Source organism: Ambystoma mexicanum, chromosome 6p (genome assembly GCF_040938575.1).
Source record: "Ambystoma mexicanum isolate Mex_15411 chromosome 6p, UKY_AmexF1_1, whole genome shotgun sequence".
NCBI lineage: Eukaryota > Metazoa > Chordata > Amphibia > Caudata > Ambystomatidae > Ambystoma > Ambystoma mexicanum.
Window position 1 is genome coordinate 74412090 of NC_090935.1, and position 14789 is coordinate 74426878.

The 14789-nt window shown below is 42.1% G+C and overlaps 1 protein-coding gene across 1 annotated transcript in view; it reads left to right on the plus strand.

Moving 5' to 3' along the window:
* Positions 1–14789, plus strand: part of LOC138510670 (vomeronasal type-2 receptor 26-like) — a 318905-nt gene that overhangs the window by 215585 nt on the left and 88531 nt on the right. The gene's annotated exons all lie outside the window — the stretch shown is intronic.

The window sequence follows — 14789 nt, forward strand, 5'->3', positions numbered from 1 at the left end:
CAGCCAAAGAAGGAATAACATCAAACTCGAACCTTTTCAGAACCTCGCTCAATGGCTCTGGAACATCAGAAGTCATAAATGGGCGAGTGTTTGGTGTAACCTCTACACAACAATTTAACACCTGCCCCAGTAGGGAACTTCAGAATACGCCGAGTAAGCACAGAAGATACAGTGAAATTGCATCTGACTATCCAAGACCCTCATCAAACAATAAACAAGATATGACCACAATGATGGCGGCGCTTACAATTGCCCTTGCACCATTTTGTAAATTATATGAAACTATCGGAGATACAAAAGATAACATAACGATTCTAGGTAAGATCCTATCCAAGATGGATTTCTTAGAGGGATACATCACGGCCATAGAGGCAAAAACGAATAAACAGGAAACAAAATGGGTGGAAAAATTAGCCACCGTAGAGAAGAAGTTATAAGAGAAAAACAGATGGTAAAAAAGACTATGGACAGAGCATCCCAGACAATTCAACAAAAGGAGAGGGGAGAGATGGAACCAATCTTTATTAAACAGAAAACGACAAACCCAAGTGACCTGCCTGGACAACAAAAGCAGAGTATCAATCTGGGAATAACAACCTCACTGGCAGTGACAAATCAAAAGAAAAAACTGGGGTTACGACTGGTAAGCGACACCAACAAAGGTGAAACAGATAGAAAGAAAACTGAGATCCCCAATTCAAAAAAGAAATCGAAATAATTAATCCTACAATACCTACATGCACAAGTGAAGTTACAGCGAAAAGTCAGCAAAAAACAGAAAAGCGCCCAAAACGGCGAGGAATTTATGAGAACAAGCTCACTGATGGACCTTTCAGTACACCTTGATACAGAAGCAAAAGAAGAGACCCTAGGGTTCTAGAGGGGCTGGCAGATGAACAGCATGGCGATCTTGACAGTAGAAGGGAAATAAGAGGTAAAAAGGTGACAGGAAAAACAGCACCAGCACCTTTAGAAGAGAAAGACTTGCGATCAACCTCATTGAAACAACAACTGCAGAGTCAGCAGGAAGATCATTTAAGGAGAAGAGATGAGCAGTAGACCAGGGCAAAGTCAGACAAACCACAGGCAGAGAAATCAAAGCTCTCACATAGCCCTCACAAGGAGCTAAGAATTTTCAAATTAGAACAAACATCATGTAAAACCAAATATATTGTGCTGAATAGGAAAACAGCACTTTACATACTGAGCAAAATCCACTGTCAGCAGCATTTAAAGTCGGAAGACTTCAAACTAATAGAACCCTATCACAGGGACCAAAAGGCCAAAACGTACCTTCACATTAAAATTCAGGCAATAAAAGATATCACGGAGGAAGCATACAAAGACTTACAACAAGCAGGATACACCCTGACAGAATTATATATACCCGAGACAGACCGAAAAGTGCAGTCCACAAAGAACACTGGCGACCACAAAGTGCATTACATATCCCAAACTAGAGATCTATACAACAATAAAAGACAGGTACAGTTGTATCATACGAGATATGAAAACAATCACCACTATGAGTGGGAAAAACGAGAGCCAAGGAATGAGAGATACAGAAGGAGAGATCTTAAAGCCATTGAAGATCTAAATGAAAAACACTTGGAAAAGGGGGGTCAGTCACGGGATAGAAGAGATCGAGACAGAGCTGAATCTCCCACCAAGTGCCAGGTGAGCCGGACAAAGAGAGAAGTTTCAGAAAAAGATGGCAGAAAAGAAAAAGATAGAGAAGCAAAGAGTGAAAACACGTAAAAAAATAGAACACCAAAAGGACCATGGAACTGGCACAAAGCGACTTTAAAGCCACACACTGAAAAATAGCAATTATCAGGAGGTGGGTCCAGAGATCTACCCCCTCCGACGACTGAACAAGATCATGAGCAAGAAACCCCAACGCAAGATTCTGTAGCCATGGCCTCATGGAACACGATAGGCCACCGGCACCTGACAAACCCGGAGAATCAGGATCTTGGGGCGTATGATATTCTATGCTTCAGGAGCACTGGCTAACTGAAAAGCCAGCTTTAGACAGCTTTGAAATAGAATTTTCACCAGCGTCGAAAGGCCTGTTTGGGCGACCGTCTTCAGGGCTCCTGATAGCCATAAAGTCGGGGATCAGAATAATAAGTGTAAAAACCATAGTGGAATCATATGGAATACTGGCAGTTCTAACGTCATGGGCCCAGGAAGAAACTTGAGGAAAGGGATCTGAAAAAGCAAAAATTGCCCTTATACCAACGTACTGGATCCCGGAAAGAACCATGACATCAGATTTTTGTAAACAAGTAGCCAAAATAATTGATGTCATCATGGTGGAAGACCTGATGGCACACATAATAATCTGTGGAGATCTAAATGCTAACTGTACCATGGATAAGGGGACAACTCTGCTGAAGAAAATTAAATCTCTGGCAGAAGAAAGAGGAACATCGTGGATGAGGCTCATGAAATCGAGAAATCTCCACAATGTGGCACCATTGAAATCTTGGATGGTAAAGATTCCCACATGGGAAAGGGGCGTATCCAGAGCTGATATTAACTATTTCTTCATCTCGCATAGTCTACTGGCAAGTATAGAAGACTACTCGGTGACCAAAACACAAGAAAGTGACCACAATCTTGTGGCTATAAAATGGAATTCATGACGATCTGTACCCCAGAAGTACAACAATTCAATTGAACTGAACAACCAACAAACCCGCATTCGGCTCACTGCAGCAAATATTGCATGCATCACCGAAAAGTACAAAATTGGTATCCAGGCACGAGGAGATAAGAAACAAAGCCCGGACTATCTACCTCTCTTACTCCAGTACAGGATGAAGCCGCTGGGTAAAAACCAAAAGCTATGACAAAATATACATACTTACGACAAGGAGGTCGTAGAAAGAAAGAGAACCCTGCGAAAACTGAAGAGACGAAATATCAAGAAGAATTCGATAACAGCATGGAATACACTGAAACAGGAAAGCTCAAAATACAAAACTTGGATACAAGGTCATAGACACATAATGTATCAAAAAGACGCAGAGGAAATGCTGCGTACCCTAAGTACGAAAAAAAACGGTGATTTCTGGGCACTCATTAATAAACCCGAGAAGAATACTGAAAATCAAATAGTAAATGCAGTGAGTGAAAGAGCTTGGGTGAAATTCTTCCAAAATTTGTTTAAGGCACAACCATATCAAATAACAAGGGCCGAAAATCCAGTTAAAACGCCTTGGATCTTGGATTTCGGCAACTGATGACATAAAGAACGTCATAAGGAAACTAAAGAAATCCAGAGCACCGGGTCTAGACAGACTATCCAATATTGACTTAAAACAGAATCCGGAGACTTGGGCTGCCTTTATCAGTATCATCTTTGAACAATGTAGACAGACAAGAACCCTCCCGTCGTCATGGGTAAGTGCAGTGGTGGTGCCAATTTTCAAACGGGGGAACCGAGAAGAACCGAGTAATTACAGACCCATCGCCTTACTCGACATAATAGGTAAAATCTTTGCAACGCTCCTTCTGACCCACTTTCGAAACTGGGCCAGATCATCACTGGCAAATGACCCCTTTCAAATGGGTTTCTTAAAGAAGGGAAGTACAACAGTCAACATCTTTATTCTCAACTTGATAAAAGCCAAGGTCAAGCAAGGGACGCCAACTGTATACATGGCATTTGTGGATCCCCCCCTCCACTGCCCCCTTCCATCTGTCAGGCTGTTGGTGACCAACAAAACAAACCAAGCCAGACTGCCCTCCAGTCAGGTAGCACGCCCAACATCGCTTGTGGCTAGATATCCCACACAACACCCGGTGGGGTTGGGTGTCTAAATAGAGCACCAGACCAGCTCTCTACCCTGTGTCCAAGAGAACAGGACCACTGTTCAAGCAATTCCATTAGTTGTTCTGTCTTGCCCTTATTGGCAAGTTGACAAACCTTTTCCCCAGTAAACCGTCCCCTGTGTATCATTTGTGTATCTGTCACAGGCCTTTGACAGAGTGTATAGGCGGATACTCTGGAACAAACTGGAAAAATAGAACTGTCCGGGGGAACTGCAAGACCCTGTGCTGGCTAACACCAAGCTAAGAGTTTGTTTAAACAATCAAGGCCTTTTGTCGCAAGAGATACCGGTGGAGCAAGGAGTGAAGCAAGGTTGTCCTCTGGCCCCAGTTTTGTTCATCGCTTTTTTGGGGGACCTCAAAGAGTCGGATGAAGCAGTAAGAGCCTTTCCACCAAAACTAGGTAGGGATAACATACCACGCTTAATGTATGCAGACGACTTAATATTACTAGACCAAACCCAAATTGGCCTACAACGCCAACTTGCAAACTTTGCGCAATATATGGAGCGAAACAACCTGCAAATAAATAAATCGAAAACGAAAATACTGATTTTTGGGAAAAGTGCCAAGAAGATCCAGGCGTGTTTCAATTGGGGGGTGGATAAAAAAGATATCGAAGTGGTCCAAAGTTTTAAATACTTAGGAGTCCACATCGATCACTCGGCAAAGGAAGTAACAATGCAGGGGATTCTATGGGAAAAAACAAAAAACCTTGCGGCCCAAATGAAAACCATAGACCGAAAATATGGCAAATACTCCTTAGTCCCAATGATAGAGTTCTACAAAGGGAAGGTGGTGCCAGCCTTGACATAAGGCATGGGAGCTACGCTGAGCATGCCAAAGGACATCTGGCGGAAACTAGAGAGCCATATCTGGAAAACGGTCCTAGGACTGCCCAATGCTACCTCAATGGCACTTATCAGAAGAGACTTGGATCTACTTTCCCTAGAAGCGACAGTGGGGCTAAGCGCTATGCAACTCTGGAGGACAGCTTGCCAATCTATAAGATACTCGCTGACGAAATGAAAAACCGTCACTTGGACATCTTAAATAACTGGACAGATAACCTGAGAGAAAAGCTTACTGAGATCGCGTGCACTGAAGAGGATCTAAACAACAACCCTACGAGAGTGAAATCAAAATTGGAAGCTCAGGATTGGATAGAAACCTTGGAAAACCTTGGAAAAAGCCCAGATGAATAAACTGACAAAAGATCTCCTACCAAATTTCAACAAATTAAAAGAACCAATGGGATACTGTAACAGATTTCCAAACAAGCAACTCAGAAAACTGTTCATGAGGGCACGCTTCAAACTCCTTCTGACACGTGAAATCCAAGCTATCAGGAGACAAACTAATGAAAAGGCCTGTCGTCTCTGCAACCAACCAGATGAGCTAGAATCGATAGAACATCTTCTGATATACTGTCCTTATCTAAGAAAAGCAAGAGCCAAATACCGGACTAGTCTGTGCACAGATCGCTTGGGAATCTTAGAAGATGCAGACACAACGTGGTGGAAAAGGCTGATGTCAGGGGAGATAACAAAATGGACGATAGCAACTGCAAAAATCTTGAAACGTGCATTTGAATTAATTTCCTCAAAAATCTTGATGATGACCGATGATGAGGTTCCTGATGCGGTGCAGGCACTTTAATAGGGGAGATTGGTCGGCCAGGGAGAAACCGTCCCCCGTCAAAGCCTCAATTGTCTGACTGTTGTACTTTCCATTTCATCGTGTGGCTCTTGTAAAATGACCAGCATCACTTTTGTAAAAATTGCCAACGCACTTACACACAAATAAATAAAAAAAATAAAAAAAAAAATATATATATCAAAGCAGACATTTCAGGCAATTGAAAGTGACACAATAGCATAATCCTCCTCTCTATATACATTTGAAACATGACTGTCAACCTTTGAAGCATTTTCGCAATGCTGACATGACCGACCGGCATAGGATTTAACCGTCCAAAAAAGTGCTTATACACCTCTGCCTATCTGTCACTCCTCTTTATTTGGCTTTCAGAAATGTGTCTAGTAATAATATCCTAATGGGGTGTTTAGAAAAAAACAGTTACCTATGTTTTACATCTAAAACTCTCCAATGTTCAGAAATGATAATGTAAATTTTGTGATCTTCTTGTATAGTAAATCGCTGGCAAATAACCCATATTGCACACAGACACCATAGCACATATGTAACATATATGTTTAAATAGTGTGGTGAAATAAGCACATGAGACCCCTCTAAGCAGCTCATATGAACAGAGGCGGCTGCACAGAAGATCATGGTTGCGTTTAGAATTAAATGAAATACATATATGCCAGCGTATTTGCCAGTCAAAGATGGGCATTCACCAAATAATGAATCAGCAGGACTATACTATCTGCACTTACAAAGCTCCTAGAAGTAGGCAGAAGCACACAGAACTTCATTATACACTGCAAGTAGTGAAATGGCAGGGGCACCCAGAGACATGGCTTATCCACAGCATGTAATTGTCTGATTAGCGCTTAGAAAGGCAGCTGCTGTATCGGACACCTGGGAAACATGCAGAAGCAGACAGCAGTGCTGAGAAAGGCAATAGCTGTGCAAGGGGATTACTGGGGTCACTTCAAAACAATACAGCGTGAAGGTTCAGCACAATAGAGTTCGAAAAATGCTTGTTACAAAGACAAGGGCATAAGATTCTGATATTCCTGAGTAAAAAAGTAAAACTGATTCTCTTTGATTTCTGAATAAGAAGTAATTAAATTGGTAATCTTTTAGAGTCCATGTTAATTGACGTATTTGCTTTGCGGCATACAGAAGGTATCCTGAGAAAAAAGTGTTTGCTTTGTGTTCAACTGCTCACTAAGTTTAGCTTGATTTTTTTTGTTGCGTGATGTTCTGAGTGAGATATAATTCCAATTGAAAGAATTGAAAGGGGAACAAACACGCAGAATAAGAGAGAGAAAGAGTACAGAACAAACTAGGCTACCATTTTAAATAGGGGATGCAGATAGATGTTGACTAGAAGCAATTACATGGCTGGGTTGATTTTAAACTACAGTTGACGTTATGAATTTATCTAAACCCGGAAGCAAGAAGCAAGAATGTGTGAAATAGATTAAAATAATTAGAACATTTGAATTATTATTTGTATTTCTGAAATTAATGCTGGTTTTAGAGAGTTCTTATGAAGGTTTAAGCTTATTTCTTTTAGAAAGAATAACAAGGCATTGATGAGTGATGTAATCAAGTGGTATGGTTAAGAATACTCACACAACCAGCTGCTTAGTTGAACCCAAAATATAATCTAATGTGAGATTCATGAAGCCTTCAGTGACCAATGACTGAGCACATGTTAATGACGTATCACATGCATTCCCACATAGAGCTACTGTATATGAAACCCATGGTATACTAAATGCATACTTCCAGAGTAAAGTAGAAAAACAATTATCAATGGATCCGTTTTATTTGGCAAGACCCACAGAATTTGCATGCAACCCGTTAGGCAATGTCTCTCAAGCCACAGGCTTCAGTGAGGTCACACAAAGGGTAAACGCCAAATGAAACCCTCAGTTAAATTATGTTTCCCATATATCAGCCCTGAGGGAAGTCACTTTCGTCAGAGCAAGTGCTCACAAAATCTGATGGCAAACATGCATGCCCCATGAATCGATTATAGCTTTCCTTGAATCTTATGTATAGGTTCCACAGCCTTCAAACAAAAAGAGGTCGAGCTGAGGCTTCTATCCAGCTAGGGCACAATGAGAAACCACAAGGAATCAAACATCCAAAGCAACAATGTGCCCTACTGCAATTGTAATAAAGTCCAGACTCAAAATATACCATGTGATTTTCTGATAAATTCATTTTTTTATTATCAAGTACAGTTTTTAATACACAAATATCCTAACTCAACATATAATCACCACATTTGTATATAAAACCACTAATCTGTTCATAACCTAGAGTCAAATTATTGTTCCCACACCTTCTCTTTTTTCTCCTCTGCAAACCTCATCTCATATATACCACACACATACCATACTTTCAAACGCAATAAGAAAAACACAATAAAATGGACATCTTTCAGACAAAATTTGAAAAAAATAGAACACAACAAAGACGAAACAAAATTTGTCTTCAATTTGCCAGGTTCATAAATTGATTGGAACCATAATTGAGATTCAATCCTAATATCTAAGGTTTTCAATTGTAATATTCCTTTGTCCTCTGTCATCGTCGACTCGAGTTTCGGCTACAAAAAGAGGGTCCTAGATAATTTTCTCTGGATCAGACTCATCAGGATGACGTGGTTGAGGAAGGGAAGGAAGGCAATGTCAGGTGTCGGCTTTGGAGGAAATATATATGTGGTTGCCCTGCCACTGTAACTAATATCCAATGGATCCTGTGAGTGACCAGGGACACCCCCTATCTGTGGGGTCAGTGGTCTAATGAGGGGCAGATGTTTGCCAACACATTTCCCCTTAGGTAGTGCACCAACCTCAGAGAGAGCCGGAGTTGGGGCATTCTTAGTGTCATGGCCACTGGCCCAGAAACACAGACCCCGCACCATCAGGGGACAAGGGCAAGGGGTAACTTAACTTTTGATTGTCCCTTTGGGACAATATAGCATAAAGGACCCAGCTGGACTCAGACCTGGCGCCTTTGGCCTTTGGCGCCAGGCTCATGAATAACTGTAAATTGACATACTTTATTTGGTACAAAGTACTTTATTTTACATGCAGGAATCTCCACGTGCATCTATTCGGGCGAGGCTGCTGGGGAAAGCTGGATTGCACGTGCAGCATCCTTAGGAGTGGCAGGGTAGGGCCGGTGAGCCAGGGCGTGGCCAGAGCTAGACTATATAACCCCGCCCAGCCTTCATGCAAGCGCTTTGCGTTATTCTGCACTGAGGGCAGCGTAACGCTCACCGCCACCTGAGCGCATCTTACCTTTGTTTCCAGCTACCAGCTTCAACATCTTACCTTTGTTTCCAGCAACCAGCATCAGCATCTTACCTTTGTTTCCAGCAACCAGCCTCAGCATCTTACCTTCGTTTCCAGCTACCAGCATCAACATCTTACCTTTGTTTCCAGCAACCAGCATCAGCATCTTACCTTTGTTTCCAGCAACGAGCATCAGCATCTTACCTTAGTTTCAAGCCTCAACACTTACATTGGAGCCTGCTTTCGTCGGCACGCATCATCAGTGACTCTGGCATTCATCAGTCATCTCCAGACCTCCGGAAGGCAGCACTCAAACCCCGACATTGCGGCACGGCGAGCAGTCCTGCAGGAGAAAAGATAAAGACAAGGTAAGAACTCACAAAGGTATTGCGTTTAAGGTTGCGCTTTTGACAAATCGTCGCGCTCAACCTTAAACCAACACTCACCTGCTGTCAGAGCATTGTGGGCTCCATTCTCTTCCATTTTGGCCTCGCTTCATGCACCACAACTACCGCAGGGCTGCAACTTCACCTGTGGGGAGAAAGCAGAAGGAAGACATCATTAAAAGACACGGACAATAATCAGGAATCAACATCACAATATTTTAAAGCCTTAAGACACTTACCACCAAGAGTGGCGTAGCCACAGCTGGACTGGGCTACCGCCTACAATGGGCCAGTGAAGGAACTTTGTCCATCAAGAGCGCCCGTGCAGTGAGAAGCAGGATGGAGATCTCATCATCATTAATCAACAGGTGAGCTTATATGGGTCGCACATGCTCACCACACTTTGGGAAGAAGGGTTTGAGAGGGAGAACAGTCGCATAGCAGCCATCTCGCGATCTCTCATATCCACGCAGGAGCAGTGTCACCAATTGCCGAAGCCCACAGCATATGTGCAGGGGAAGAAGACTGACAAGAGGGACTCATTTCCATGGAAGGCTTCAACCGTGCCCCAACCTCACCGCAGAGACCAGGTGAGCGTAACACTTAGGGCTAGTGAAAAGCCCGTTGAGAGCTGGAAACTAGCATGCAACTACAGTGAGTAACCAGATAACAATGGGCTGCAATTCGAATACCATGAGTCACTGTGCCGGCAGAATGGTGATAGCAATCAAAAGACTTTGATATTGCTTATTGGTGCACATGCAGTGCAGAGGTAAAAAAGCTCCAAGCCAACCAGTTTGTGGAGAATTAAAGGCTAAAGCTGGTGCGTTAGAGGCAAGAGGTTTCACATGCAAGGACCTAACTATTGGTAAAATAGATGGATTGCCTCCAGACCCAGATGTCCTAGATTGATGGGCCTGTACGCCAGAGGATTCCAGATAAGCTCCTCCGACTGAGAGCATGGAAACAAAAACAAAGGGACCACATGCATCAATTAATGTGAACACAATTTCACTAATTTCCTGCCTATCCTCATAGGTGGAATAACCCGGAGAGGAAAAGCAGCTTTCACTTACTTGGTGAATACTTTTATGCAGACCGCAGGAGATTTATGGGTGCTGCTGGGGCCAGAAATGTGCCGCTCGGTGATGCTATCACAGCGTGCTATGAATAAGCGGTCCTGCTGCAATAATGCAAACAAACCCGAGTAAGTTTCTTTTCTGCTGTGCACGTTGATAGAAACGGACACAGTGAGAAAAACCGAAACAAAAATGGCTCTCACTTACTTGAAAAATGCTAGTATCCAGCCTGCAAGATATGAGTGGGTACTGCTGGGGCCCAAAAGTTTGCCGCTCAGTGGTCTAAATGGCAGTGCGCTATGGAAAAGCGGTCCTGCTGCAAGAGTAAAAACGACCCGGAATTAGTTTTCTTTCTGCTGTGCACATAGACTGAAACATGAAAAAAACTATTTACTGCGGGGAATCGTGTCTAGAGTCGGCTCTGTCAGGCTGTACCTGTAATTGGGGAGTGCTGATCAAATCCCCACAATGAGGTGTGATAATACACCCGGTCTTTAGCAGTGTGGAAGGAGATGAATCCAACGTGATGGTAAGACTGTAATACCAATCCCGGGTCTGTAGTCACTTCAATGAAATAGATAGTGGGCAGAGAAAAGGGACTATTCTATCTTGCCCATGGAAACAGAAAAGGGCTAAGCCGATGTTTCTTGCCGGCTTTATGCGTTACCACTTTCTCGAGGCAAACCAACAAGATTAAAAAGGTGATTAAGAAACACTGGAACTTAGTTACCAGTACTGGATGCACGATGGAACCACCTTTGTTTGCTTTAAAACGCAACCGCAATGTACGAGACAGATTCAAGCCACCGACACAAACTTTACAACAGAACACTCTACAAGCAGCCTGGCACTTGAAAATGAAACCATTGACAGGCCATTACCTATGTTGTAATTGTGGTGTATGTCAGTTTATTGCACAAACCACAATTTCCAGGCATCAAGATTTCACCTGGGAACTACGAAAATGTACCAACTGTCAAAGCAAAAATGTTATCTACGGAATTAAATGCCCCTGCTATCTCCTATATACGGATGACAACTAGGAAAGTTACAATAAGAATCAATGAACACGATCACGCATTCGTACAGGTACTGAGTCAGCCCCATTGGTTTTGCATTTTTTGCAAGCTCAGCACACAGCAGACAACATAGCTTGGACAATCCTTGAACAATTGCAGGAGGATAAACATTACATTTCTCAATTTCTAACAGATTATTCAAACTAGAGCAACGATGGATATAACGTTTGCAAACACACATTTTTGGATTAAACAACAAATTCCAGTGGCCAGCACTTCTTTAAAAAAGCTATTAGAAATCCTATATTCAAGTCTATGTTGACAACTGACAACATGGCCGCCACGACCTTGCAGGAAAGACACATCAGCTTATCCCTTTTCTGTTTCCATGGGCAAGATAAAATAGTCCCTTTTCTAGACTAAGCCTACAAATGAATGAAGGGCTTGTGCAGCAGGTATCTAGATACATATTTCATTGAATTATAGCATACAAATATGAAATGCAATCACGTCTACATTAATTGGATGAGTATCCACACAGGTCGATTTCAAAGCAAGAGAAAGGAAACTGGTCAACAGATCAAAATAGATAATTGAACTCCCACAAATCAAAAGACCATTGTAAGGCAGAAAAGAGGCCTTGTACATTAATGTAGAGGGATTCACCACTGTCCCAGCTCTTGGAAACACCTCAAGATATGTGCACTGGTCCTGGAACAGGCTGCAGGCAGAAACAAAAAAGTTGAACGATGAACCAGAGCAATGTACACGTGTCACTAAGATTAAAAGAGAAAATTAAGGCAAAGAACAAGTAGTGTTAGGAAGAAAGCACATGCCCACCAATATCATTTTTGTTGCAGGAGCCAATGTTGTGGAATAACTTGCCAAAAGACATACAAAACTGCAGACAAGTGTAGGGCCAGAAAATCCTAAAATCGGGGCAGTTCAGAAAAGAGCAATTGACTACAGTTATATTTCCTCTTTTTTTCGCGCATCAGCGGTTAGTGTCAAGGGGACTTAAGTGTCTTCTTTATTCACTCTCCTGAGCTTTCAAGTATAATTGACAACCTGGAACTCAATGGAGAGAACATTTCTGAGCACTTTCAACAACGCAGTGACATCACTACAATACAGGACAACCGGGTGCAACAGCAACATAAACAAGCAACTCCTTATACATATAAGGAATATTAGTACACCATACTTAATATGAAAGAAGAGGCACAGAGCACGGCGAAACCAAATCTTTATAACACAATCAACATTGAGCACATTGGTAATAATACTCCCAACTGGAGAGTGGAATCATAACTACCTAAGGCAGATGTCTGACAAACCATAACCGTAATTAGCTGGCATACTCGTGGCTTTTCACATCTGATATGTAAGAGTGCCGAATGTATTCATAGTTATGACATCGTAGTGTTGCAGGAGACGTGGCTGACACCTAAACCAGTCTGGGATAATCATAGCATCATTCTAAATCCAAGCAAGCACACCTTTAAGAGGAAGACTAGTGTCAGGTCTTATAATTGCCATTAAAAACAATATGAACCTCAAGATCTTTGCTTATGAGGCCCCAAATGTGAACCTGCAGATGGTCAAAATTGCTTATATAGATGAAGCTATTGGCCTAATTAACATATATCCTAATCCTTTGGGATTGGCAGATAAAACGTTTTTTGACGATCTCAAATACCTGCTGAATCTCTCTACTCAAACCCCAGATATCACAAATGTTATATTAGCTGGTGACCTGAACATGCATCTGTTGACCTCGAGGAAACATGAAAATGCTCAAGCTAATGCCAAACGGATAACTTTAATGAGTGAGAGTCATTCGATGATATGCAATGGAGTGCTCTTTGGCGATATTCCTCCTCACCCTACATGGCAGCGTGGCCAGAGCAACTCTATAATTGATTAGATGTTTGTTGATCGAAACACCTTTCAATGTGCAATAGAGTTTAATGTGATCAACTGCCCTAGTAGTGACCATGATGCCTTGTCGCTCCAATTAAATCTTGGCGGTAGCTGTGACAAGATCGGTCAACAGAAATTTGCACAAATATTCACAGTTAATAATGCACGGTCGAGATTTAGATGGAGTGAGCAAATGCTTCAGTCATTTTGTACTAATATTGAGGAGTCTAACCTCAGTGAGATGTGGCCTGAAGAATCATACTCTGCCTTCTTGTACCTATATAAAATGTAGCCCCTCTCGTCATCAAGCTTAGGTTTTAAACACACCAGCGTACTTGGAGCAGTACACACCAAATATACGAGTGTCTGAGGACACACATAGTACTGGGTAGTAAACAGAACAAGGGTCCGCTCGGAGTCACACACAGTGACTGTAAATTGATGCTAATATCTCCCTGAGCCATCTGGACTGGACCTAGGACCGGGCGAGGTGAATTCTATATGGAGAAAATTGACGTATCTGCAAGATTTAATTAGCACCCCTAACCAAGGAAGCATCACTCTACTGCTGGGGCCAGGATAGAACAACCACATGGAGAACATCCATTCGAAGGCAGCACAACACAATTCGGGATATAGTTGTGCACAGCAGATCCAAATAAACAATGATGGCTTCCGCAAGAACACATTTCACCTACAAGAGCATGGGACTCTGTAAACGGGAAGACTTTTTATATTAAACATTGGGCCACATTCAACACACACCAACTTGAAGTACTGCAATAAGAACTGTTTGTTTTTTCAAAACTTATATTTTTCTGATGAGGTGCACTAGATAGAAATTGCACATGTCTGTCTAGTTTCCCAAAACTCGAGTAGAGATCACCATTGAGCCCACTCCTTCCAGAGTTGGTTCGAACTTGGGTTTATATAAAAAAAAAAAAATGTGGTAATTCACATGTTTAAAAGCAAGCATTTTCGAACATTTACCCTTTTTTTATTCTTGAAAAAAACTTTCAACTATGCACTTTTAATAGATAATGAATAACGCTCAAGCAGATGGGAGTTCTGATTACAGAACAGAATCATTAAAATTGTGGTTTTTGCACAAGTACGAATGGTTGTTTGTATGAATGGGGATGAAAGTGGATGTGAGAAATGATGTGTGCGATGTGAACACTGGTTGGTGTGATATGTGTCTTTCTAGATTTGGTTTTTAATAGATTTCTTATTTGATTTATTTATTTATGTATTTATTAAGCGCCGCAGCCCGTGGGCATCAGGGCACTAACAAAGAGATGAGGGACAACAAAAGATGACGGGACAAGCGGGGCATATCGGTCAGGTGACTGGTCGGAGGTGGGCCGGGTTGGTTACTTAAACAGAACCGTTTTCAGGTTTTTTCTGAATATCAGATAGTTGGGCTCAAGTCGAAGATCGAGTAGGAGTCTGTTCCATTTAGTCGTGGCTAGACTGGGGAAGGCTCGACCCAAGCCATTGGATTTGTTTACTTGTCCAGTTTGGATCAACCCTTTGTTTCCTGATCTTAATTTTCGGTTGGGTACGTAAGGCCTAATTTGTTTTTTGAGATAGTCG